Source organism: Phoca vitulina, unplaced genomic scaffold, assembly GCF_004348235.1.
Source record: "Phoca vitulina isolate PV1807 unplaced genomic scaffold, GSC_HSeal_1.0 scaffold19, whole genome shotgun sequence".
Lineage (NCBI taxonomy): Eukaryota > Metazoa > Chordata > Mammalia > Carnivora > Phocidae > Phoca > Phoca vitulina.
The window spans coordinates 7,768,759-7,794,311 of record NW_022589722.1 but is presented as its reverse complement, the minus strand read 5'-3'; the positions used below and the strand labels follow the sequence as shown (position 1 = coordinate 7,794,311).

The 25,553-nt window shown below is 37.6% G+C and overlaps 1 protein-coding gene across 1 annotated transcript in view; it reads left to right on the top strand.

Moving 5' to 3' along the window:
* EEA1 (early endosome antigen 1) overlaps window positions 1–25,553 on the top strand; it is a 127,406-nt gene that overhangs the window by 722 nt on the left and 101,131 nt on the right. The gene's annotated exons all lie outside the window — the stretch shown is intronic.

Sequence of the window (25,553 nt, the reverse complement as noted above, 5' to 3'; positions counted from 1 at the left end):
CCCAACTTTGCTCGCACCTGCCACATTCGGCTGCGGTTTTGCAGGGTAATGTGGTGAAACCCGGCCTAGCTCGGGCCCAATCGTGGTACCGACACTTACTGGCAAAATCAGCTGAGAAGGAAGATATTACTCACTGTTGGAAACTTTTTTTCCCCCCAATTAAAAATGCGTTTCGCCCTTTCAGCCCAGTACCTTTTTTGAGCTCTCCAAGAATATATTCGCAGTAAGCTTTATCCAGTGACAGACACTTAACTCCTTCACTTTCTGCCAGTGCTATCCCTATTCGATAGCTGGAAAAACCTTAAGATATAAAGACAAGAGCATTGGAAAGCTGTATGTGTATTGTTTAGAAATCAGTTCCTAGGATAATAGAGTATCATTTCCTACAAGAGTTGCTGTACTCAAGTTTTTGTTTTGGGTAGCCTTTTATTTTTAAACTGAGAGGGTGCAACAAAATGTAAATGATTGAAAAGTTGGGCCAAACTCAGTTGGTTACTGAGGGAGTAGAATAACCAGTTCAAAGGACAAAAGAAATTAGTGAATTTGTAGTATTCAGTCAAGGAATGTGCCAAAGACAGTTGAGTCATCCACTGTATAGAAAGGGAGTGTTCTTGGATCCTGCATAGCTTTGTGAAATGTTCAAGTCAGGTGAAACTTGGTCATATATCAGGGGGAGAAATAGTTAACTTTTGTGTCTACCACCCTGTATTGACATCTGATGATTTTTTGCAGTGGTTTTTTAAAATCTCGATAAGCTGATGATTTTGGCAATAGCAGGGGCATGCCCTTTACTCTTGCCGTCAGTTCCTGTGTTCAACAGTAAAGACATCTGTGCATGATTTACTTGTTGTACTTGAAGATTTTCCTTCTGTCGGACCTGGAGGAACTGATTACCTCATGACTGTGTTTCTGTCATAGTTCCACATCTGAAAATTAGTTTGCCTATGGTTTGCTTTAAAGTTTACGAATAAAATAAAGTGTTTACTGACTTAAGCGTAGCTTCTGGTAGGGGTGCCTGGCTGGCTCAGTCCCGGGAGCATGTGACTCTTGACCTTGGGGTCATGAGTTCAATCCTCATGTTGGGTGTAGAGATTATTAAAAAAAAACAAAACAACAACAACAAAAAAACTTTGAAAAAAAGAATAGCTTCTGGTAGTTATAGATTAATTTTCAGAAATACGGGATGCTTTCCAGTACTCTTGGTTTAATGTTGTTAAGCATTACCATTGTATAAGGATCATTTTTATATAAAGACCATGTGCATACACAACTGTTACAGAAGTTTCTATTGAAATTGCAAAATTGAAATTCTGATTATTGCTGAGATGTGATGTGGGATCATCACATATGAATAAGTCACTTGACAACTGACTTTCTTAACCAAGGTACTATTGACGTGTGTGACTGGATAATTCTTTGTTGTTGGTGGGGGGGCTGTTCTTTTGCATTCTAAGATGTTCAGCAGCATCCCTCTGGCTTCTACTCACTTCATGCCAGTACACCCCCTCCCCCATCCCTTTCCTCTTTTGTGACAACCAAAATTATCTTCATGCTTTACCATATGTTTCCTAAGGACAAAATTGCCCCTGATTGAGAACCACTGTGTTAAATGTGTATACTCTTTTAATAGGAAAATTTGAATTGTTTCTCACAGTTACTTTTATAACCCTGTGTATTTATAGTGAGTGTCAGGAAACACCAAACTTATGCAAGGGACTGGGAAACAGTTAAGAAGGTATGGGTCCTGCCTTTAAAACTCACAGCCAGGTAGGGGAAGTGGACATCTGAAAGTGATTACAATGCTCTGTAATAGAAGAATGAAGAGTGCCCTGAGTGCTACTCTGTGTGAAGGTGTTGGGACCATCAGGACAAGCTTCTGGGAGGAGGTCATATTCTCAGCTCCAAAGAAGGAAGAGCATGTCAGGCAGAGGGAGCAGCAAATGCCAAGGCATGAAGTCATGAAAGGGGCAGGTAATAGTAGGAGGAGTGTGAACAATTAAGTTTAGGAAGTGAAATGATGTGCAGGGATTAGTGGGAGATGAAGCTGCCTGGGTAGCTACAGACTAGATCCCTAGAGGATCTAGAGTCCTTTCAGAGGAGTTCAGCATTTATCTTGCAGATGGGTCAGTGTTAAATCTCAGCATTTAATAGGGGCATTTTGATAAAAGCCTTAAAGAAATCTGGTGATTTGTATTACTAGTTTAGAACCTACCATATACATTTTATTAAGTCCACAGGTGGTATTTACTAGCAAATATAACTAGAATCTTTACATTATGTAACGTGACAACCATTTTGTTTTACCCCACACTGATAATCTTGTTTCTCAGCAGAGGTAATAAAATACAAGATTAAGATGAAAGTTGCTAATTTAGAGATTCGTTTGAAATGGTCTCCATGCTTTGAAATTATATTGCATTCTTTTAACGTTCTGTTTTTAGATGACCTTTTCCTTTTAACTGTTGTTATTTTCTTCTGAATAGTGTCCTTTAAAAAAGCATTTTTGAAAGAAGATACAGACAATGTGCTTACAATCAGTTGTAACTCAGAGTGTTTGAATATCACCAGTAAGGTCCCAAGGGTACTTTACAGAAAATTTGTTTCTGGTTTTTCTCCTCCTCTTCCTTCTTCTTTTTTTTTCCATTAGCTTATTAAAAGTTGTCTTTTTGAGGCTTGAAAGGGTCTGAATTAGAAAAGAAAAATTTTAAGGTAGTTCCAGTATGTATGTGTTGACTATTTTGCTTAATGGTCCTTTGAAGAGAACTATGAATTTGAAGTGCTTGATGACCATGGTGCACCCGGCTGGCTCATCCTGGAGCATGTGACTCTTGATCTCAGGGTTTTAGGTTCCAGCCCCACATTGGATGTGGAGGTTACTTAAAAATAAAATCTTTAAAAGAAAGAAAAAATAAAGTGCTTGATGACCAGACAGAATAAATGATCAGTATTTAGTACTTTAGGCAGTTTGTAAACTTTATTGCTATTTCTTTCTTAAGAAATTTACTCTTAGTGTATTAGATTTCCTTTCACTGGTATATATCAACACCATTGCCAAAGAAAACAATGGACTTAATTATTATAGAATTGTAGAAATAAAAGGCTTTTTTTTTATGGTCAGCAGGTCTGATTTTAAAAACGAGAAATAAAAACAGATTAACTGATAATCTAAGGCAACACAGTTAGTAGATGTCAAAACTGAGACAAGAGCCAAATTTTCCCAGCACAATCCATTTCCCTTTTTCTGGCACCTTGTTACCCTTTCCTCCACTACTCAAATTGATATGGTTAGCACTGTGCTAATCACTGTGGAAGATAGGGGGAAAATATGAGACCTAACTTCTTCCTCAAGGATATGATTAAGTGCCAAAGAAAATGATATAGACAATGAAGGCTGTAGTAGTACAGGGGAGGAAAGATCGGAACCAGCCTGTGAGAGCGGGGAGTCTTGGAGAAAATGAGCATGAGATGGGGTTTTGAAGAATGTGTGTGTTTAGGAGAGGTCTTAGAGAGGAAGGTTTCTTTTTAGGAAGGAGTAACAGTATAAGCAAGACACAGAAATGGGAATAAGTTCATTCTTCCTGCCCTCCCTCTTTCCTTTGCATATAGCCTTTTAATAAACAGATATTTATAACACTTGCTTTGTGCTAGAAACTGGGGGTACAGCAGTGAATAAGATACAATCCTTACCCTCAAGTAGCTTAAACCAAGTGACTTTTAGAGATAAGAGATATGTTTAGGGCAGAAAGAAATTGAGAAAGACATTTGCAAAGATAATGTGGCACCCCATTGTGGAGATTCTTGATTGTCTAGCTCAGCCCTGTTCAGTGCAAATGTGAGTTACATACATAATTTAAAGTCTCTCTCTCTCAAATAAATAAATGAATCTTTAAAAACAACAACAAAAGGGCGCCTGGGTGGCTCAGTCTGTTAAGCATCCAACTCTTGGTTTCTGCTCAGGTCATGATCTCAGGGTCTTGGGATCAAGCCCTGCTTTGGGCTCTGTACTCAGCGGGAAGTCTGCTTGGGATTCTCTCTCTCCCTCTGCCCCTACCCTCGCTCGTGAACTCTCTCTCTTAAGTAAATAAATAAATCTTAAAAAAAAAATAAAGTTTCTAGTAGCCACATTTAAAGTAAAAAGTGAAATTAATTTTTAAAATATATTTCTTTTGACCCAATATATCTAAAATATTCAATGTGTAATCAGTATAAAAATTATTATTCAGATATCTTACATTCCTTTTTTTTTTTTTTTTTTTGGACTAAGTCTTTGAAATCTGGTGTGTATTTTGCATGAACAGCACGTCTCAATTTGGACTAACCATATTTCAACTACTCTACAGCCCCATGTCGATAATGGCTATTGTATTGGATGGTGCAGGTCTAGTTGAGTTCATATATAACTTTTAACTTTTTATTTGGAACTAGTTTCAAACTTATAAAAAGTTGCAAGAATAAAATAATACAAGGGACACTTTCTTCTCTCTTCTCTTGCTCTCTGTATGTGTCATTTTTTTTTTTTTATGATTGATTTGAAGATCAGTTATGGTCTTTTACATCTGAATACTTCAATGAAGAATAGTATATTCATTTACATAACCACAGTATAGTGGTTAACTTAATTAATTTATATTGGTTCACTTGCTATCTATAATTCCAGTTTTGCCAGTTGATCTGGTAATGTCCTTTTTTTTTTTTTTTTTTTTATTAAAGATTTTATTTATTTATTTAAGACAGAGAGAATGAGAGAGAGAGAGCACATGAGAGGGGGGAGGGTCAGAGGGTGAAGCAGGCTCCCTGCTGAGCAGGGAGCCCGATGTGGGACTCGATCCAGGGACTCCAGGATCATGACCTGAGCCGAAGGCAGTCGCTTAACCAACTGAGCCACCCAGGCGCCCTGGTAATGTCCTTTGTAGCATTTCCCCTTCACCAGTTTAGGGTCTAGTTAGGATTAGATATTATATTTAGTTGTTATATTGGTATAGCCTCTTTTCATCACAACATGTCTTTGTATTTTTGAAGAGTACAGATCCTCCAGCTTTTTTTTCACCTACACTATTCTTCATGTTATTTTTACCTGATATTTTCTTGTGATTAGATTGAAATTATGCATTCTGGGCCAGAGTGTTGCCTAGAAGATGTGTCCTTCTCAGGTTATCACATCTGGAGGCCCATGATGTCTTTCTGTCCTTCATAGGTGCTGTTAGTTTTGATTATCTTGTCAAAGGTTAAGGTGTAGTCCAACTTTTTGACTGTATAAAATTTTTTCTTCTTTTTGCAGTAAATAGACATCTGCTTATAAGACCATGCAAATATCTTGCTCCTTATCAAAAATTTCCCCTAAATTTAGCATTCATTGTTCATTCTTGCCTCATCTAGTCTTCACCGTAGTGACTGCAAAATGATTTTCCCACTCCAGCATTCCCTTCTTTTTTTTTTTTTTTTTTTAATTTATTTATTCATTTGAGACACAAGGATACAGAGAGAGAGCATGAGCAGGGGGAGAGGCAGAAGCAGGCTCCCTGCTCAGCCAGGAGCCCGATGCGGGGCTCAATCCCAGGACCCTGGGATCATGATCTGAGCTGAAGGCAGATGCTTAACCATCTGAGCCACCCAGGCGCCCCAGCATTCCCTTCTTCTTTACCAGTTGGTCATTGGCTTTCCTGTTCTTCCTTCCCTCTCTCCATCCATCTCTCCTCCTCCTCAGCTTCCTTTTTTGCTTTCCTATTGTTATGGACTCATAATTTCAGTTTTTAAAAATGGTTTATAACTCATCACTGTACTTAATTATTTTGGTGGTCAAACTGTGTCAGATTTGAACAGTGAGAGCCCCTTTCGTGTGGCCCCTATGTTGTTTTGTCATGGTTCTATAATTTTTTTTTCTTTTTTTTTTTTTAGCTCTTCCTTACTTTCTGGCATAACAATGTATTCTAAGTTCATCCATTACTCTCTCCCAGCCCTGAAATTGGCCATTTCTCTGAGGAGCCCTATTTCTTTTAGTGGGGAATGGGATTAGAAACCCAGGTCTGGGGTGGCTTTCCTTCTCATTTATTTCAGCAGACAAATTTGACATTTTGAACTTTATTCTGTAGGCATTAGGAAATCATAAGATTTTATTTTTTTTTCAATAATTTTTTTAAGGATTTTTATTTATCGAGAGAGAGAGAATGATAGAGAGAGAGCATGAGAGGGAGGAGGGTCAGAGGGAGAAGCAGGCTCCCTGCTGAGCAGGGAGCCTGATGAGGGACTCGATCCCAGGACTCCAGGATCATGACCTGAGCCGAAGGCAGTCGCTTAACCAACTGAGCCACCCAGGCGCCCCAGGAAATCATAAGATTTTATTAAGCAGTGAAATATATTTGGTATGTAGGAGAGGCAGAATTTCTCTCTACCTTCTTTGGTGTCTGGCTAGGCCTTACTTGGAATTAAACTGACATGAGGCAGATTAACAGGAGAAAAGAATACAAATTTTATTAAGTTTTTACATATGTATGGGCAGCTTCACAAGAGAATGAGGACCCAAATAAGTGACAGAACAGGTGTTTATACCTTTTAGACAAAGAAACAATGCATTTGTGAAGAATTAACAAGACAGAGGGGTTTGGGTTGGGGGTTAGTAAACGGTGAAGAAGTAGCCAAGAAGATAAGGGTTAGTTTAACAAGGTTTGTTTACACAGATTTCTCAGTCCCAAATTCTCTGTCTCTGGTGATGAGAATGTCTTTTTTCCTCCTGCTACAGTGAGGATGCCTTTCACATGAGAGTTTTATCTCCTGCTTTCAGGAAGAAAAGAGGGTCAGAGTGTTCTTGTGTACCTGCTGTTTTAGTGCCTTTAATTAAAAATAATCAGTATGCCAAAGTGGCATATTTTGGGGTGACATCCTGGTTTTCTTCAGGCACAAAGTAGGAGTTAATAATATTTATTGAATGCGTATTGAAAAGGAATGTTTTAGGAAGATTTATTTGTCAGTGTTGCATGTGATATATTAAAACCATAGGGGAGTCTAGGCAGAGATCAGATAGGAGAGATTTTAATATTTTAGGCACTAAGAAATTATGATTTGCATTAGCGTGATGACAATGTGAGCAGAAAAAAAGGTAATGAATAGGGAAGAAGACCTTTTTTTTTTTTTTTAAAGATTTATTTATTTGAGAGAGAAAATGCGTGGGCATGAGCAGGGGGAAGGACAGAGGGAGAGAAAGAGAAATCCTCACGCTGACTCCATGCTGAGTGAGGAGCCTGACGTGGGGTTCAGTCTCATGACCCTGAGGTCATGACCTGAGCCCAGATCAAGAGTCGGACGCTCAACTGACTGAGCTACCCAGATGCCCGAGGAAGACCTTTTGAACATATCTATTCTTCATATGTCTAGTATGGGCCCACTGTGTGCTGTGGACACACTGATGAGTAAAAGAGACACGGACCTCTGTGGAGCTTAGTGAAAGAGGAACTTCAAAGAATCCCATAGCTTTTTCGTCACATGGATGAGTCTTAGGAAGGAAAAGCACAGGGAGCCCCAAGAGCATACAGCAAGAGGGCCCTGATCCAAACTGAGATGTTAGGGAAGGCTTCTCAGATTGGTTACACATTTAAGTTTGATGCAGTTACTACTAATTTATTAAACAAATTTTAAAAAGTGGAATTATTTTCTCTCTGTGTAGATTTACTTTTAGTGTGTTAAGAATAGAGATTGAGGAGTGCCTGGGTGGCTCAGTTGTTAAGCGTGTACCTTCGGCTTAGGTCATGATCCCAGAGTCCTGGGATCGAGCCCCGCATCGGGCTCTCTGCTCTGCAGGAGGCCTGCTTCTCCCTCTCCCACTCCCCCCTGCTTATGTTTTATGTTCCCTCTCTCGCTGTGTCTCTGTCAAATAAATAAATACAAAAATCTTAAAAAAAAAAAAAAAAAAAAAAAGAATAGAGATTGAGATTTAAAAGAACCAGGGCTAGAACTGAGTTTTTTCTTCTTATCCTCGTGGTCTTTTGCTTGTGCTAACAAGACAGTGTGGTTCGTGGTTAACAGGCTGAACTCTGGGGCCAGACTGCCTGGGGTGATATTTGTATCCCATTTACTAGCTGAGTAGCTTTGGGCAAGTTATTGATTTCTCTGTGTCTCACTAAAATGGTCATAATAGTATCTGTCTCATAGGACTATTGTAAGGTCTAACTGAATTAATATACATAAAGGATTTTGACAGTATCTGGCACATACCTCTCTGTAAATGTTAGCTGATGCTAATGTTGGTATTTTGTTGTTGTTGTTATTATTATATACTCCAGATTTCTTCAAGGAAAACTTTTCTTATCACCCCCCCCCCCCCGCCCTTTTTTAAATCGTGTGGGTGTGGGTGTGTAGACATTCATCATACTATTGGGCATTTATTCTGTGCTAATTACTTTACTGGGCTTGGGGATTAAAAACTCTTAAGGAGTTTTAGTGGGGGAAACAGATATGTAAATAATTACAAAGTAATGCGGTAAGTGTTAATAGATACATAGAGGAAGAGTTTGTGAGAACAAAAGAAAAAGTAACTAGTCCAGTGAAGGAAGGATTGAGGGGAGACAAGGAATGGGATTGTTGAAGGTCTTGCAGAGGCTAGAAGTGATAGGCAAACAGGAGCAAGGGAGAGAAGCCATCTTTAGAGACAGGGACCAAGCAAATGCAAGAGCATAAACAGCCTAGCACAGCATTATGGGAGTTGTGAGCTTTTCTGCATGTGGATGGGTGTCATTGTAAGAGATGAGACTGGAAAGGGTTTTGGACTTTATACTATAGACAATAAGGAGGCATGGAAAGTTTTTAAATGATCGAATTTGTAATAAGGAAAACCCTCCAAAAATATTTTTCTTGGGTAATCTTTATAGAAAGTTAATTGGTAAATCACTCATCTATCTAAAATATGTTGGTAATTAATCAGTGCCCATAGGAGATGTCCAAACTCTTTACCTTGGCACACAAGGCCCATAATGCTCTGGTTCTTTTATACGATTTCAGGCTCATCTCCACCTACCTCTGCACATGGCCTTGACCTTGCCATTCTCACTAATTGTGTTTTTCACAACTTACCCTCTTCTCTCATCCCTTCATAACTCTGTATAAGCGCTTTATTCTGCTCAGACTGTCCTACCATCACTTGTAGACATTGCTCAGTTCAAGTGACCCTGGGAGTTATTTGCTTACCTTTTTTTTTTTTTCCTTCTTCTCCCCAAACATCCCATGCTAATTAGGAGAACAGGCTTTTGGTATTAGACCATCATTTAAGCCCTGGGCTCCTCCACTCATGAGGGTGAGATCTTATACAAAATTTCAAGCTCTCTGAGACCCAGTTGCTTTATCTGTAAATTGATGATATTATATATCCCAAAGTGTTGTGGAAGGATTAAATGAAATAATGTTCATGAAGTACTCACCACAGTATCCAGCATTCAATAAACATCTGTTACATAGTAGCTATTACAATTTAGATCTCTAGAAAATTTTTGTAATTTGTTTACCTGACTATTTCCCTAGTAGACTTGAGATCCCTTAAGGTAGGGATTTTGTTTTCTTTTTTTTAGTGTGTAGGATCTAACTTTGTGTTTGATGCTTGGTGGTTTTTCAATAATATATGTTGGTGGCCGTGTAGAGAGGATGGCTCCATTAGGGGAGAGACTGGCTAGAAAATAATAACTTTTTAGTTCTAAAATTATTGCACATTCGAATCATTTGGAATTCTTAAAAAAAAAAAAAAAAGATTCCCAAGTCCCTCCATTGTATCAGACTTTCTGGATCTCTAGTTTTCAGTTCAGGAGATGATGAAAGCTTGAATTTAGACAATGGCTTTGGGGATAAAGAAAGAATGACTTTCAAGAAAATTAAGGTGTAAAATTGATAGGGCTTATTGACTTGTGAGTAGTTTGGGTAGCTGAGAGGATAGTGGAATGGACTAAGGTAAAGAATAGAGGAGGAAGAAGAGCAGATTTGGGGAGGAAGATGAATGTGAATTAGAGGTGTGGCCATCCCAGTGGAGATGTTCATAAGGCAGGTGGAAATACAGGTCCAGCACACAGGAGACAAGTGGAGGCAAGTATTAGATACGTACAAATACATATCTTGAAGAGAAGTCAAGTCAAGTAAGTACTGAGAAGTGTCCACTGAATGGAACAGTTGAGTCATACCTAGTTGTTTCAGGAGAGTCATAAGAACAAATTGGGAAGTAAGGAATTGGAATCAGGGAGCATAGACTACTTGCTGAGGAATATGGATTAGAGGAAGTAGAAACTAATTAAATATTAAATGCATGAATGAATTTGTCATCCTTGGACAATGTTCTAATAAATGATTTTTTATTTTCAAGGATTAGAAACTTCCTCAAATCAGTTTAAGTTGAAAGGGGGATTTATTGGAAAGTTTCAAAGTGATCCATGAAGAAGAATTGGCTATACAGTTAGGCCTCATGATAATGGTGTCAGGGATGGAGGCAGTTCTTCTCCTTGTCTTTGTCTTTCATGGGCCACTGGCATCTTGTCTCTCTGTCTCTGTGTCCATCCTCCTTGTTGCTGTTTACTCAGTGTGTTCAAGACCCCAAATGGTCTTCTGACCACTCAATTCTATGTACTTTTCACCTTAGCTTTGTGTAATCAACTGGCGCAGTGTCTCAATTCCCAAATACAAGAGAAGACTTAAAATGTCCTCTGCATCTTTTTTCATTGGGTCATGCATAGGTCTCTGGCTGGCCAAAGGTGTTCATTGATGGTTTAGTCAACTGAGGTTGGAAGTGGAGTGTGGTCATATAATACTTAGGACTATTCCTTCTGAGGAGTTGTGGTACCATGAAACACACAATTTACACATCATTCTTCTAGAATGAGCTTTACCATGGCTCTGAAATAGTGATAATAGTTATGATTAAATTCATTTGGTTCTAGGAATAAAGGATCCATCAGGTTAGCTCAAAAATAGCATAGTAGTGGTTGTAAAGATGCACTCAGCGATAAAAAAGATGGTATTTTATGGAAATTCAAAATCAAACATTTAGTATGGGGCTGAGCCTCTCATTTTTACTGGAAGGCTTTGAAGGCTCCAAGGTAGTGTTATTAGGGACTTTCATGACAGGGCTTTATAGATTTTCACTGTAGAGTTGAGCTGTTAAAGAACTCAGTGACTCTTTATCTGTGTCCCCTGTATCTATATACTTTTGTTTCCACTCTCAGCTAATTTTCTTACCCTCTATTCTAGTTTTTTTTCTTCATGGCTTCTGCGTACTCAGAGTCTATGATCTTTTGAAACTTTGGTTGGGTTATAGCTTTGATTTGGTGGGGTGTTCCATGTACTCTTACTTTACCACATGACTACACTGTTTATCTGTTTAGTGCCAGTTTGTGTGGCTAATTAATCATTTCTCTTTATAGTTTGCAATTTAAAGGCCTAAGCGTGGAACCTAGCAGTAGTTCATTCTTGGCTTTGGGCACTTCTTTTTTTTTCTTTTTTGCCACTGGGCCATGTTATTGGCTGCTAGCTAGCTTGTGAATATCTGCTGTTTGATCCAGGTGATCACATCTTTGGTCAATTGGCCAGTAGACACAGGGTCATATAACCTGGCTGTCTTGGACTATGTTCTCAACGTGGACTATGGTAGGATAGCTTACTTTAGGATAGCAGCACGACTATTACCTGCATTATGATTGATTGACAGATTAAATACAAGAACATGAATAATTTAGTTGCATTGACATCTGTTTAAGTGTTGCATAGACTATAGCAGTAGTTGAAATTTAAAACCACCCTTTAGTCTCATTTCAGTCTTTAATATCAGACTCTGGCTAAGTTTTACATAAGTATGCTAATATAAAAGTTTTTAGAGTCTCAGTGATACTTTATTTGGACTTTAATATTTGGAAAATGTTTTAAGAATTTTTGTCTTTATACAGTGCTATGCCAAAATACATTGTCATGTGGGGTAGATTAAGTGGTAAATCATATTGAGTTAGATATCTGATAAGGACGTATGAATTTATTTTGTTCTGTGGGATGTTTATTTTTTGATATAACCTCATATCTCTTTGCAGCTTTTAAATATTTTAAGGAATAATATAGTTTTAAAATAAAAATATTTGAAAATAATAAAATGATATGTTTCTGGTTATGAAAATAAACCATCTACATCACAGAAATTTGAGTAGTTCAGAAAAGGAAGATTGAGAAGAAGCACAGGCTGTATGGTTAACATTAAGAACACAAGCTTTGAAGTCAGATTGAATCCCAGCTTTGTGCGTTACATTTGTAATCTTAGCTAACAATTTATTTAGCTTCTTTAACCGTATTTTCCCCCCCTTGGCTACATGGGAGCAATCCCTTTGACTTTATTCAAAGGATTGTTATAAGCATTAAATGACATAATGTAGACAAAGTGCTTGGCTTCATGCCTGTCATAGAGGTTATATGTTAGCTATTATTGTTAATAGAAAGATAGAATATTTCATTTAGCCAGACTACCAATTGACATTTCTTTAACTAGTATAAAACTCAAGTTTCTTATGTTCATGATTTTGAAAATGCAAATGATCCAGGAGAAGTTGGTATTGAGCTTTAAAATAAGATTCATGCCTCAGGGTTATTTTGATTTTATTAAGTTTTTGAGTATAAAGTCACCAGAGCAAGTAGAGAAATCACTGAATTTGGAAACAAGAGACTTGAGTTCATGTTCTTAGGCAAATCATTGAGTTTTTCTTGGCTTCACTTTCCTTCTCTGTCCACTGAGCACACCACCTAGGTGATTTCTAAGGTGCTCTTAGGGTAAAGCTGTTATTTGAAAACCAAGAAAGTACCAAGATTTTGAGTCTGCAGATCATTTGCCACCCTAAAGTAGCATTTTAAATGTGTTATATAACAAGTCCAAATAACTTTTACCCTGTTTTCTAGCATCTTTGCTGAGAAAAAACTGTCTTAGGAAGCAAGGATTCAGTGATAAATTTGAGAACTCAAGTAAGGTACATTTGTTGCAGTGGATGCTTTGATGTGGCACTTAGATCTTCCTTCAGGACAGAGACACATTGTCCTAGCTGCCTAGAGTCATGGAGCTGATGGCTCATAGCTGTGTCCTTCTCTGGGAGTTGCCCTAATAGAAGCTTCCTCACCCAAGATTATATCCCTTTCTGGAAGCAGCCTCATTACTGGCTGATGTGGGGAATACAAAGAATCATCCTCTTGCCTTGATTCGGGACTTCTGTGAAGGGCCATCTAGCTTTAGGACTCTTGGTAGGATTAGCTGAGGTTGCTGTTACAACTGTGCTACTGATCAGTACTGTTTATCTTCTCCCTCTGCCCAGTCATGCTTCCCCTGTGCCCGCACAGGTGTTCTTCAGAGCACTCCCCAGTAAACCTGCTTGTAGATTTCAGAGTGTCAGAGTCTGTTTCCTTGGGAACTCAAATTACAAATCATCTGCTATTTGGATAGTCTGACGGATTCATAAAAGATGATTATATTCAGGATGGATTTTAATTTTATGAACTTTGTGTTCCACTTCTTTGAAACTGATACTCTACATATCTCTTATAACAGGAATCCATAGCCAGTAGATTAGAATTTCTGTTAGATTCTTAAGTACTGTGTAAGACAATTTGCTGGGATTATGAGCATGGCCCATTGATGCTCTGTTCAGGAAGTTTTATTATCAGCACCATTCACAGTTCTGTCAAGAGATTTTAAGACTTAAAAAATGAAAAGTGGCTTCTTCCCAAAAGTAGAGTATGAACTCTTATTTTGGTATATTTTTGTGTCTGGCTGTCCATATTTGTTGAAACAAAACACATGATACTCGGGGTGCCTGGGTGGCTCAGTTGGTTAAGTGTCTGCCTTCTGCTCAGGTCATGATCCGAGGATCCTGGGATGTAGGCCCACATCAGGCTCCCGGCTCAGTGGGGAGTCTGCTTTTCCCTCTCCCTCTACCCCTCCCCCCTGCTCTCGTGCTTTCTCTCTCTCAAATAAATAAATAAAATCTTAAAAAAAAATACTCTAAATTTGCTTCAAATATGTAGCTCAATTTTAATTATATGTTAGTTTTTTTTAAAGATTTATTTATTTATTTGTCAGAGAGAGGGGGAGAGTGAGAGCGAGCGTGCACATACAAGCAGGGGGAGCTGCAGGCAAAAGGAGAAGCAGGCTCCCTGCTGAGCAAGGAGCCTGATGCAGGACTCGATCCCAGGACCCTGGGATCATGACCTGAGCCAAAGGCAGATGCTTAACCAACTGAGCTACCCAGGCGTCCCTATGTTAGATATTTTTAAAATATGTTAAATATTAAAAAAACTTTTACTCTTTTGCTTAATATTGACTTGTGTGATGTCTACAAAGCCAATTTAGTTACTAATAACTTATCTATAATTAGTTTTAATAATCTCAATTTCTTATTGACTTGGCTGCCTTTTTCTTTTCTTTCTTTTTTTTTTTTTTGGTTTCTTTTGAGAGGTAAATTACTTTCATGTAACCATTAATAACTGATAAAAGTTTTAGAGTTTTGAACATGGCCATAAGAAAGCAAAGTATATATAGAGATTGGAAATATAGTTGACTATTTCTATGGACATGCTTTTAAGGTAGCCAGTTTAGGACCCAAATGAATCATAGAATGAGAATTTTAGAGTTAGAAGGATCCATGATCATGATCCATGATCCGTCCCTATAATTTATCATTGAAGAAATTGAGATTAGAGAAATTGTCTTGATGGGTACCAGACAGATGACCAAGAAATACTTTGGTTAGTAGAGAGAATATTGAATTGGGACCTGGGAAACCTAAGTTTTAATTGCAACTTTACCATTAGATAGCAGAGTGATGTCAGGTAAGCCAGTTATACTTTCTAGGGCTTAGTTTCATCGTCTATGAAGTGATACAATTGGAACATAATTTTTGAGATGCTCTCCAACTTTTAAAGTTTGATTCAAGTCTTAATGTTATGAGTGACTGTTATTTATAGTATATTATCAAATGCTAGGCACTGGTTTAAACATTTTAAATGTATTATTTCATTTAATCCTTACAACAGTTCTGTGAGGCTGACATTGTTAGTTCCACTTTACAAATGGGAATTTGGGCTTAGAGAAGTTAATAAATCTGCAAGACTTCTAAGTGGGTAAACTGGAAGTTGAATGCAAGTCTGTGTGACTCCACCTTCTATATTCTGAATCACTCTTCCTAGATTTAGGTGGACTTTTGTGTTTGGAACACTTGACAGACCCTGCTGAAAACAAGAGCCAGTTGCATTCGGTAAGAATATGCTTCTGACCCCTTCTTTGGCATTGTGTAGTATTGTGTGTCAGTGGGTTAGCAGGAAAGACTTACGATGCAGAAGTATGTTGTGTGTTAGCACTTGAGAAATTTTGGAGAGTGTTGGAATTAGATGCAACAGGAGGCATAGCCTCTTAGAAGCCACTTGGAAAGACAACTTGAATAGGGATTGCACTCAATTTAGTATCAATAATTTAACAACATGGGTGACTGTATTTGCTTGCTCATTAAAGTTGTAGGATGGCTCTAGGTTAGATGGAATTGCTCACATTTCAGAAAATGGGAATTGTTCTCAGCTGAAAGCTAATATAAATGAGTTAGAGTTAACTGTGATATATTGGCAAATTTATCTGTCTGTCTGTCTATCTATCTATCTATCTATCTATTTATTTATTTTAAGTAACCCTACCCAGTGTGGGGCTTGAACTCAGGACTCGGAGATCAAGAGTTGCACACTCTACCTGTTGTGCCAGCCAGGTGCCCAAGAAGCGTACTATTATTGTATATAGTTGTATGATGGATAGAGAAGCATCTGTGGTGTTATTTGGTATACTGTAAGTTTTCTAAGTCATATTATTGCAAAAATCTGAGTAAGCCTTCTACTTCAGGATTTAATATGGATCAGGATATATTCAATTTTTTTATATGTATATATTTTAATTTATTCAGCAGAGAGAGAGAGAACGCGAGAGAGGGGGGAGTGGGAGAGGGAGAAGCAGGCTTCCCGCAGAGCAGGGAGCCCAATGCTGGGCTGGATCCCAGGACCCTGGGACCGTGACCTGAGCCGAAGGCAGACGCTTAACAACTGAGCCACCTCGGTGCCCCAGGATATATTCAGTTTTAAAAGGGCAGAGAAATAAGAAGGAATTCTGAGGACAAAAAAAAGTAATTAGCAAAAATGAATTATGAGACAAGTTTAAAGGTGGTAGAATTGTTATGAAGATTAGAATGAAGAGTATTAGTGACCATTTTCAAGGTTGAAGATTTAGAGCAAGCAGGCAGGACTTAAGAGTCAAATTTTATATGAAGTTTGAGACTGACAGTCAGGAGTTAGAATTAGGAGTACAGAAGGTATAAAATGAAAAGTAGAAGGTCCCTTCTCCAGTAATCATTGCTGATAGTTTCTTTGTGTTTTTCCACAATTTTCTGATGCATATATCCATTAATATTATAAAAATACGATCATTCTTCATATGAGTTTGAATTTTTTTCACTTTCACTTAGTATAGTTCGGAGATCTGTAAGTATCGCCACTTTCAGAACTTCTTTTTTTTTTGATAGAGAGAGAGTGAGTGCCTGCGAGCGGGCAGGCGGGGTGGGGGGGTAGAGGCTCAGAAGGAGAGGGAGAGAGAGAATCTTAAGCAGGCTTCATGCCCAGTGTGGAGCCCTATGTGGTGCTCGATGTCAACGACTCTAAGATCATGACCTGAGCCAAAATCAAGAGTTGGACACTTAAATGACTGAGCCACCCAGGTGCCCCAGAACTACTTCTTTTATTATTTGTTTATTTTTAATAGCTATATTATATTCTATGGATTATCAAAATTTAACTATTCCCCTGTTGAAGGACATTTAGTTTTGTTTCCAGTTTTGCTATTATAAACAATACTGCAGTGAACATGCTTGTACATATATAGGTGGTACCACTGAGTAATTTCCTGAGCACAAAGTCAGAGAGTATGTACATTTTTTGCATTTAATTATACTCCCACTAACCATGTATGAGAGGGTTGGTTTTCCAGTATTCTTTCCACCAATGCCTATTGTCATTGAATAAAAACATCTTGATTTTACTCAAATACCCTGAAAACTAGATTGGCAGTTGTCATTTAGTCTTCCAGTTTCTTGTTTAACTTAAACAGTTAAAAAAGAAAAGATGGAAAACAGAATGATGTAATGGAGTAGTTACATTAATCCTTTTTTTTAATGTGTTAAAACTATTGTGTGTCCCATTAAATTCAGGTGGACACTTTTATTGTGTCCTTACTAGGAATTGTGGTGAATACCTCATTCTGTTTAGGGTTCCCAGCCTCAAAAAGGTTCCTTTTCTTTTTTGTGGAGAAGATACCACATTGCATCTACTATATCTAATTGTATCTATTGCATAATAAACCATCCCCAAACTTTGGCTTTGACTTAAAACAACCACCATTTTGTTTGCTGTAGATTTTGTGGATCAGCAGTTTGGGTTAGGCTTGGCTGAGTGGTTCTTCTGGTGGACTCTCTTGAAGTTACTCATATAGCTGGGGTTATTTGTCAGTTTGATTGGAATGGACAGTCTAAGGTACTTACTCAGCTTGCTGATTATATTCGTTGGGCCACATAAGTCTAAGGCTGGCCTGGGCTTATATTGTAGCAGAAGAGTCTCCATCAATAAGAGGGCAAATCCCATTGTGCAAGCACTTTGCAGGTCTCTGCTTGTATCTCATTTGCTACTCTACCATTAGCCATGTCAAGTCTCATGGCCAGTCCAGAGCCCATGTGGAGAGGATTACACAGAAAATTACAAGAGCATTAAAACATAGGGGAGATTCATTGAGGGTCATTACTGAAACAATTTAACACAGACATCACTTTCTTCTTCCTTATATTATGATTAAGTGTTGCAAGAGTATAAATAAGAGACCTGATATAATTTAAAGGACAGAAAGATTTCTTTTTTTTTTAAATTTTTTTATTGTTATGTTAATCCCCATACATTACATCATTAGTTTTAGATATAGTGTTCCATGATTCATTGTTTGTGCATAACACCCAGTGCTCCATGCAGAACGCGCCCTCCTCAATACCCATCACCAGGCTAACCCATCCTCCCACCCCCCTCCCCTCTAGAACCCTCAGTTTGTAGGACAGAAAGATTTCTTATTTGAAGGGGGAGATTCAGGAAAGGTTTTATGTCTTTTAAGTTGGGAAGACTGATTTTATCAACAGTTGCAAAATGGTGATTTTCTAAATCTTTCATTCCTTCTGCATACATTAACTGACATTTTTCTGTGAAGAACTTTCAACATCAAGTGGGCTGTTTGGTTGCCATGAATTTCAGCGCATACTGGAAGGGCAGAGTAAATGCTTAAATCTTTTTCTTTAATTGCTAATTTTTAGAATAAGAGTTGGTACATACTCTAGCAGTGATGAATGAGCCTTGCTTGTCTTTTGACTTTTTCTGTCCTTGAAGAAAGAGAACTCGTGGATTTTTAAATATATTTTATGAACTCACAGATTTATATATGTTTAGTAGGTTTCAATCAGTTGAAGTCAGTGGGATTTTTTGATGTGCAAATTGCCCCAGCTTTAGCTAATGGAAGTGCCTTCAAAGTGACTTGTCATTTTGACAGGACCTGATTAGTGTTTGCTAGCTTCTTTGCTTTTGGCACAACAGTATGTCCCAGGTTCATCTTGTAATATTTCTCCTTCAGGCTGAAATCAGCCATTTCTCCAAAAAGCCCTGGTTCCTTTCAGTGGGGAATGCGATTTAGATAAAATTGTTTGGGCACTAAAGGTGCTCATTGCTTCTGGGTTGTCACTGCTTTTAAGCTTTTAAGTGATAAGAACTAGGAAGTATTTCTATCCCTTTATATATGGCAAAACAAAACATGAGTTCAAATTTAAGAGTATGAAATGGTTTTTACTATGAGTTTGTATGTGTTTTGTCTGATACTGAATATCTTGGTTCCTAACATTAACATAGGTTTTTTTCCTGAAAATATATATAAATAGCTTCAACGTAATAGTACTAATATTACCATTTATAAGACTACTGAATGAATTTTACTGTTTTTTTAAAAGCAGTTATTTTTGTCCTTATGCTATATCTCACTAAGTCTATGTACTTTTTAAAAAATATTTTATTTATTTCAGAGAGAGAGAGAGAGAGAGGGCATGAGCAGGGAGAGGGGCAGACTCCCCGCTGAGCAGGGAGCCTGATGCGGGGCTTGATCCCAGGACCCTGGGATCATGACCTGAGCTGAAGGCAGACAGACGCTTAACCGACTGAGCCACCCAGGCACCCCCTATGTAGTTCTTAAATCACTTGAAATAATTATTTTCTAGGTGGTTGGTTTAACACCAACTTGAGATTCAGTTAGGTTTTTTAAAAAGTTTTTAAATTTTGAAAATTGTGGTGACATAAAATTTGCCATTTTAAAAGCAAAAAAAAAAAAAATTATGTGATCTGAAGAGAAACCAGAGTATAAAATTTTCCATTTTAAAATGTACAGTTCAGTGGCATTACATCATTCATATTTTTGTGCATCCATCAGAACTGTCTCTAGGTTTCATCATCCCACACTGAAACTGTACCATTCAACAATAACTTCTTATTTCCTGTACCTTCTAGCCTCTGGTAACTACTATTCTACTTCTGTCTGTATGAATTTGGTTATTATAGGTACCTCATATAAATGAAGCCATACATACTAGTCCATTTGTGTCTGGCTTATTTCACTTAGCATAAAACCTGTCTTCCTAGGTTTATCCATATTGTACTAGCATGTATTAGAATTTCCTTCCTTTTAAATGTTGGTAATACTCCATTGTATGTGTATACCACATTTTGTTTATCCATTTACCCATCAGTGAACATTGGGGTGTTTCCATCTTTTAGCTATTGTGAATAATGCTGCTATGAACATTGGTGTACAAATTTCTATTCCAGTTCAGTTAGATTTTAACTGAGGTTTTAAATAAAAGGATTATTATTAACTAAGGTAGAGAACATAGGAGGAAAAGAAAACTTTTCCTCTGGGATGGTAAAGGGTTGAAATAAATGAAGGGTTTGATTTTGGATATGATTCATTTGAGGTGTTTAGGGAAAGCAATTAGAAAGCACTTGGAAATGTGGGTATAGAAATATAGAGTGCTAAATTAGATCTCTTTTATAGTCTAGGTGAGAGATGATGGCACCTTGAACTAAAGTAATGGCAAAGGAGATGGAGAAAGGATAGATTCAGAATTTATGTAGATGATTGGATATGAAGGTTAAGGAAGAGAGAAGTTAAGAGTAATAAGGCTTTGGATTTAGGCAAGATGGGTGTGTGATGTTTCTGTTATTTGAGGTAGAGAATGCAGATGGGTGATAGGTTTATGAAAAAAGATAATTTGGTTTTGAATAAACTAGCTTTGGGGTGCTTTCAAGGCATTCAGGTAGAAATATTTATGGGACAGGAAAATACGAATTTGAAGTTCAGCAGAGATCTGGATTAGATTTACAGGTTTTTTTGAGAGAGAGAGAGCATGAGCAGGGGTGGGGGAAGCGGGGGGAGAGGGAGAGAGAGAATCTTAAGCAGGCTCCATGCCTAACATGGAGCCCGATGTGGGGCTCAATCTCATGGCCCTGAGATCATGACCTGAACCGAAATCAAGAGTCAGATGCTCAACTGACTGAGCCACCCAGGCGCCCCTAGAGCTTTATTTTTTGTTAGCACTGGGGGTAATTAAAATTAAGGGAGTAGATGATACCACCTAGAGAGTATATGGTAAACTAAGAGGTTGAGCCTGAAAACTCCCTGTGAAGCCTTGGAATGCTTTCCATGAAATTAAAAAAATATTTTTAAGGATATAGTAATAGGAATAGTAGTGAGGGACCTAAGATATAATTTGGTTATCCAATTACAGCACAAGGATCAGATAATGTATTTAAAGCACCCTTGTCAAGGTGGTGTGCATGTTTGCAGCTGGCTTTTCAAACTTTGAATTTGCGAAGATCTTCCTAATTTGTTTTTATGGTAGACGGAGGGTGAAACAGAGTAACACAATCAATACTGAAAGTTACATTTTATAAGAAATTTTTCTAGATGTCTCATAAATCCCCAAGATTTTGAGGTTGTCTGTCATTTAATTTCTAATACTAGTATCCTTTCCAGTTTCAGAACTAATTTTGCTAAGTATGAAGTGTGTATAGTATCCTATAGCAATGTTTCTTCAAATATTTTTGCAAAAGCAAACATTTATTTTTAGTCAACTCAACTTTTTCTGTAGATTAATCTATTATTAACTCAGCTTTTGCTGGTTTGCCTTCTTTTTTACCTAGTTTTAGCTAGAGTGGTGTGGGCTCCACATTTGCTTATTAAACATTTATTACGTCTCTTCTACGTGCAAAGACTGTTCTACTTAAAATTTTAGTCAGTTTTAGTGCTTTGCAGGTGGGTAGGATTTAGAGGTGAGGTTCTTTATCTTTAGTAGGAATTAGATTGTGAACCTGATTTATTTTACCAATGAAATTTTTGCTCTCTTCCTGCTTGATCTTAGAGTAAAATCAAAGGTAGAGCTGGTGGGGTGGGGAGAGTATATTGAGAGTTTGGAAACTCTGACTTGGCATATCACCAGATATTAGGGAAACTTTTGTTATTCATCTAAAAAATAGTTGTTTCAGGGCACCTGGGTGGCTCAGTCAGTTAAGCCTCTGCCTTTGGCTCAGGTCATGATCCCGGGGTCCTGAGATCGAGCCCTGCATCGGGCTCCCTGCTCAGCGGAAAGCCTGCTTCTCTCTCTCCCCCTGCTGCTCCCCCTGCTTGTGTGTTCACTCTCTCTCTCTGTCAAATAAATAAATAAAATCTTAAAAAAATAAGAAAAAAAAGTTGTTTCTTATGTGCTACTAGATGCTGGTTTTGATTCTGTTTTTCTTTGCTATTAGATAAAGATTTTTAGTCACAATTGGAAGATACAGCTGCTGGCTGCTTTGTATTACAGCAGTGCAATTATAATTTTCACATAGATTATTTAAATTGCATTCCATAAGCGACTGGTCTGAAATCAAATATGTATTTCAAAGAAACTTCATATTAAAACTTCTAGGAAAGTGACACTTTCTTCCAAGGTATTGCATACAGTAAACAATGATAACTTTTTCTTTCTCCAATGAAGTTCTGTTCTTTCATCAAAAACCTGTATTTAATTCTTCTGTAGCAGTTTTTGCAGAGATTAATGCTGTTTTATATTGATCTTATAATTTTTGGTAGTAGAAATCTGTTTTTATACTACCAATAATTTAGGGTAGCCTATATATTGCAGGCCTCTATCTTACTTGGTTGAAGTATATAAACTTTCCCCCCATATTTTTAAATATTGATCTCTTTGGCCAAAGCAACTAAACATTAGTGATGGGTGTTTGATTATAATTATCTGGATCTTTTTGCAACCCCAGATATTTTTTTAAATTTAATTTTTTTAAAATTTGAGAAATTTAATAGTATGACAAAACTAATGAAATATTTTTTGGGGGAGGTGGGTTGGTGCTTAACAAAATCCATCAATACAAATCTCGTCCTTTTAATTAATTAATTAATTTAAAAAAAGATTATTTTAGAGAGGGAGAGAGTGAGGGGAGGGGCAGAGGGAGAGGGAGAGAGAGAATCTCAAGCAGACTCCCCACTGAGCAGGGAGCCCATCATGGGCCTTGATCTCACGACTCTGAGATCATGACCTGAACTGAGATCAAGAGTCAGATACTTAACCAGCTGGGCCACCCAGGTGCCCCATTATCCTTTTAATTACATAGGGAAAAAATAGTAACAACAACAAAAATAGCCCTAACATAAAACTCATCAGTTTTATATGACCTTTCAATTTCTTTGTGTTTATATTTTTATATAATCAAAGTCATAATATATCCAAACTTTGTACTTTGTCTCTTACAAACTCAGCATTATATCACATGCATTATCATTTTTCTTATAAACCTCATATTTTTAATTGTTAAGGTTTTAATTGTCAAATTTGCTGAGTGGGTATGTCATAATTTAGTTAACCATTTCTTTGTTTTGAACATACAGATTACTTATAATTTTTCACTTTCATAAATAATGCTTTGCTTAGAATGCCTATTCATCCCTGCCTATGAAAGTTTTGATCAGACATCAAGCCCAGATACAGGGCTTGGTGGAATTTACACCCTTTGAAAAATTTTCTGTTCATGGCAAGGGCAGGAGCTTTGCTCAACTTTCTGAGTTCCTGTAGTGGGCCAGGCTTCTTGATGCCTAAAACATGTAGGGCATCTTGGTCCCCATTATCCTGTAAGAATTTGGTTGCCTCTACCTATTTTAGGTCCCAGAACTCTATACTCTATACTCTGTGTGTTTCTGTTTTATTTTTTGTCTACTGAGATACTTATCTTGTTTTTGAACATGGTTCTACCTCTTTAATATTTAAAAATTCTTTAACTGTTATTGATCTTTGGAACTGAGGCAGCTTGGTGTCTATGTTAACTGCAAAAGCTATCTGGACTGGAGTTGTGGCCATTCTCTGTTTACCATGGCATATTTCAATGTTTTATATCTCCTACCCATTCTATATTATCAGTTTTACCTATTTAATACCTGTTTTGTGTGTGTGTGTGTGTATAACTTTCTGTCCAACACATTTATTTTCCTTAAAAACAGTGTTCTTATTGGAGTGCCTGGGTGGCTGGGTCAGTTGAGCGTCCGACACTTGACACTTGATTTCAGCTCAGGTCATGCTCAGGGTTGTGAGATTGAGCGCCCATGGTGGGTTTCCTGCTCAGCGGGGAGTCTGCTTGCGATTCTCTCTCCCTGTCTCCCCACCCCCCTTCTCTTTCTCTAAAATAAATAAATCTTTAAAAAAAATACAGTGTTCTTATTTCTGTATTCTCAGCTTTTGTGTATTTTTTGATTTCATCTAGTTGAATGATTGTCACTGAAGTAAATTTAACTTTTCCTTCAAGGAATGGATTTTTTTTTCAAATATCAGAACTGACATTGATCTTTTTTTTTTTTTTTTAAATATTTTATTTATTTATTTGACAGAGACACAGCAAGAGAGGGAACACAAGCAGGGGGAGTGGAGAGGGAGAAGCAGGCTTCCCGCTGAGCAGAGAGCCCGACGTGGGGCTCGATCCCAGGACCCCGGGATCATGACCTGAGCTGAAGGCAGATGCTTAATGACTGAGCCGCCCAGGCGCCCCGGCATTGATCTGTTTTTTCTCTGTTTGCATTCAGAGCTCTTTGATTTAGCATTTAATTTTTTTCAAGTTGTTTCCTACCTCCTTTTGTTTACATTAGTTTCATTTCTCCAGCCAGGTTATAGTCTACCTCAAGGCACGGTCCTTATTTCTCTTATGCTGTCCCCATTCCTTTTGACATCCAGAGCCTTACAGAAATGTTCGATACTTCATGGGAGATGAGCAGATGTGTTACGTACTTTTTGGTTACTGTAAAAGATACCTAAATTTAGGTAATACTTTTCTATAAAAGCATAATTTGGAAGATACTTGTCTCTCTATTACTTTAAATTTTTAGCATATTCTTTTTTTTTTTTAAAGATTTTATTTATTTATTACACAGAGAGAGAGAGAGATAGCAAGAGAGCACAAGCAGGGGGAGTGGCAGAGGGAGAGGGAGAAGCAGGCTCCCTGTTAAGCCTGCTGCTGAGTGGCGAGCCCCATCCCAGGACCCTGGGCTCACGATCTGAGCTGAAGATAGACTCTTAACTGACTGAGCCACCCAGGCGCCCCTAGCAGAAATTATTCTTATTCTTATCCTGTTGTTTCCACAAAGTAAAACTTTTATAAGTAGAAAAGTTAGAATGCTTTATATTGTTTCTTCAGGATCATCATTACTGTAATTGGACTTCTCATTAAAATAATGGGATTTTGGCGACCTAAGAACAGAACAAGAAGTTATTAGACAGTTTAACAATAATCAGGGGGAATGTGTTTAAAATACGAGTATGAAAAAGCATCGATAGTTTCTCTCTTGTTTTTCCCTTTACTCTTCATGCCTCTTGGGCTTACTTAGGTCTGTTTATTAGGACTATTTTAGGCAAATTTGAGAAAAGGTATTTTTGGTGGCGGTAATAGGATTATGTAGATATATCTCTGAATTCCTTACTTCACAGGGAAGTTAAATCTCAGATGAAAAGCCACCTGCCCTCTGGAAAAGTAAATGATACGGAAATGGGGAAAATATAATTCTTGGGAGGTACAGCTTTAATTTCCAGTGCTTTTGAGGATGGGGTCACTAGTTTTAAAAACCATGGTGGTGTGAAGCTATTGAAATGCTGATGGGTCAAAAATGAATTTCTAGTTTTATACAATTCTTTATATTAAGTATATAATTTAAAGGGTCTTTAACTTTTTCACCATCGAGCTACCTTTTTTGCCAGATGCACGAGTATCATCAAATCTAGATAGCTGGCTTTTCTTTTATAAATTCATGTCTCAAGCATACCGTTTTGGGAAAGAATCTTGCTTTGTTTTTTAGAGGAGGGTAGCTGATAGAAGAGTTAAAACATGAGAATTCTATGGATTTTAAAGGAACACAATAAAGTCATACTCTGGAT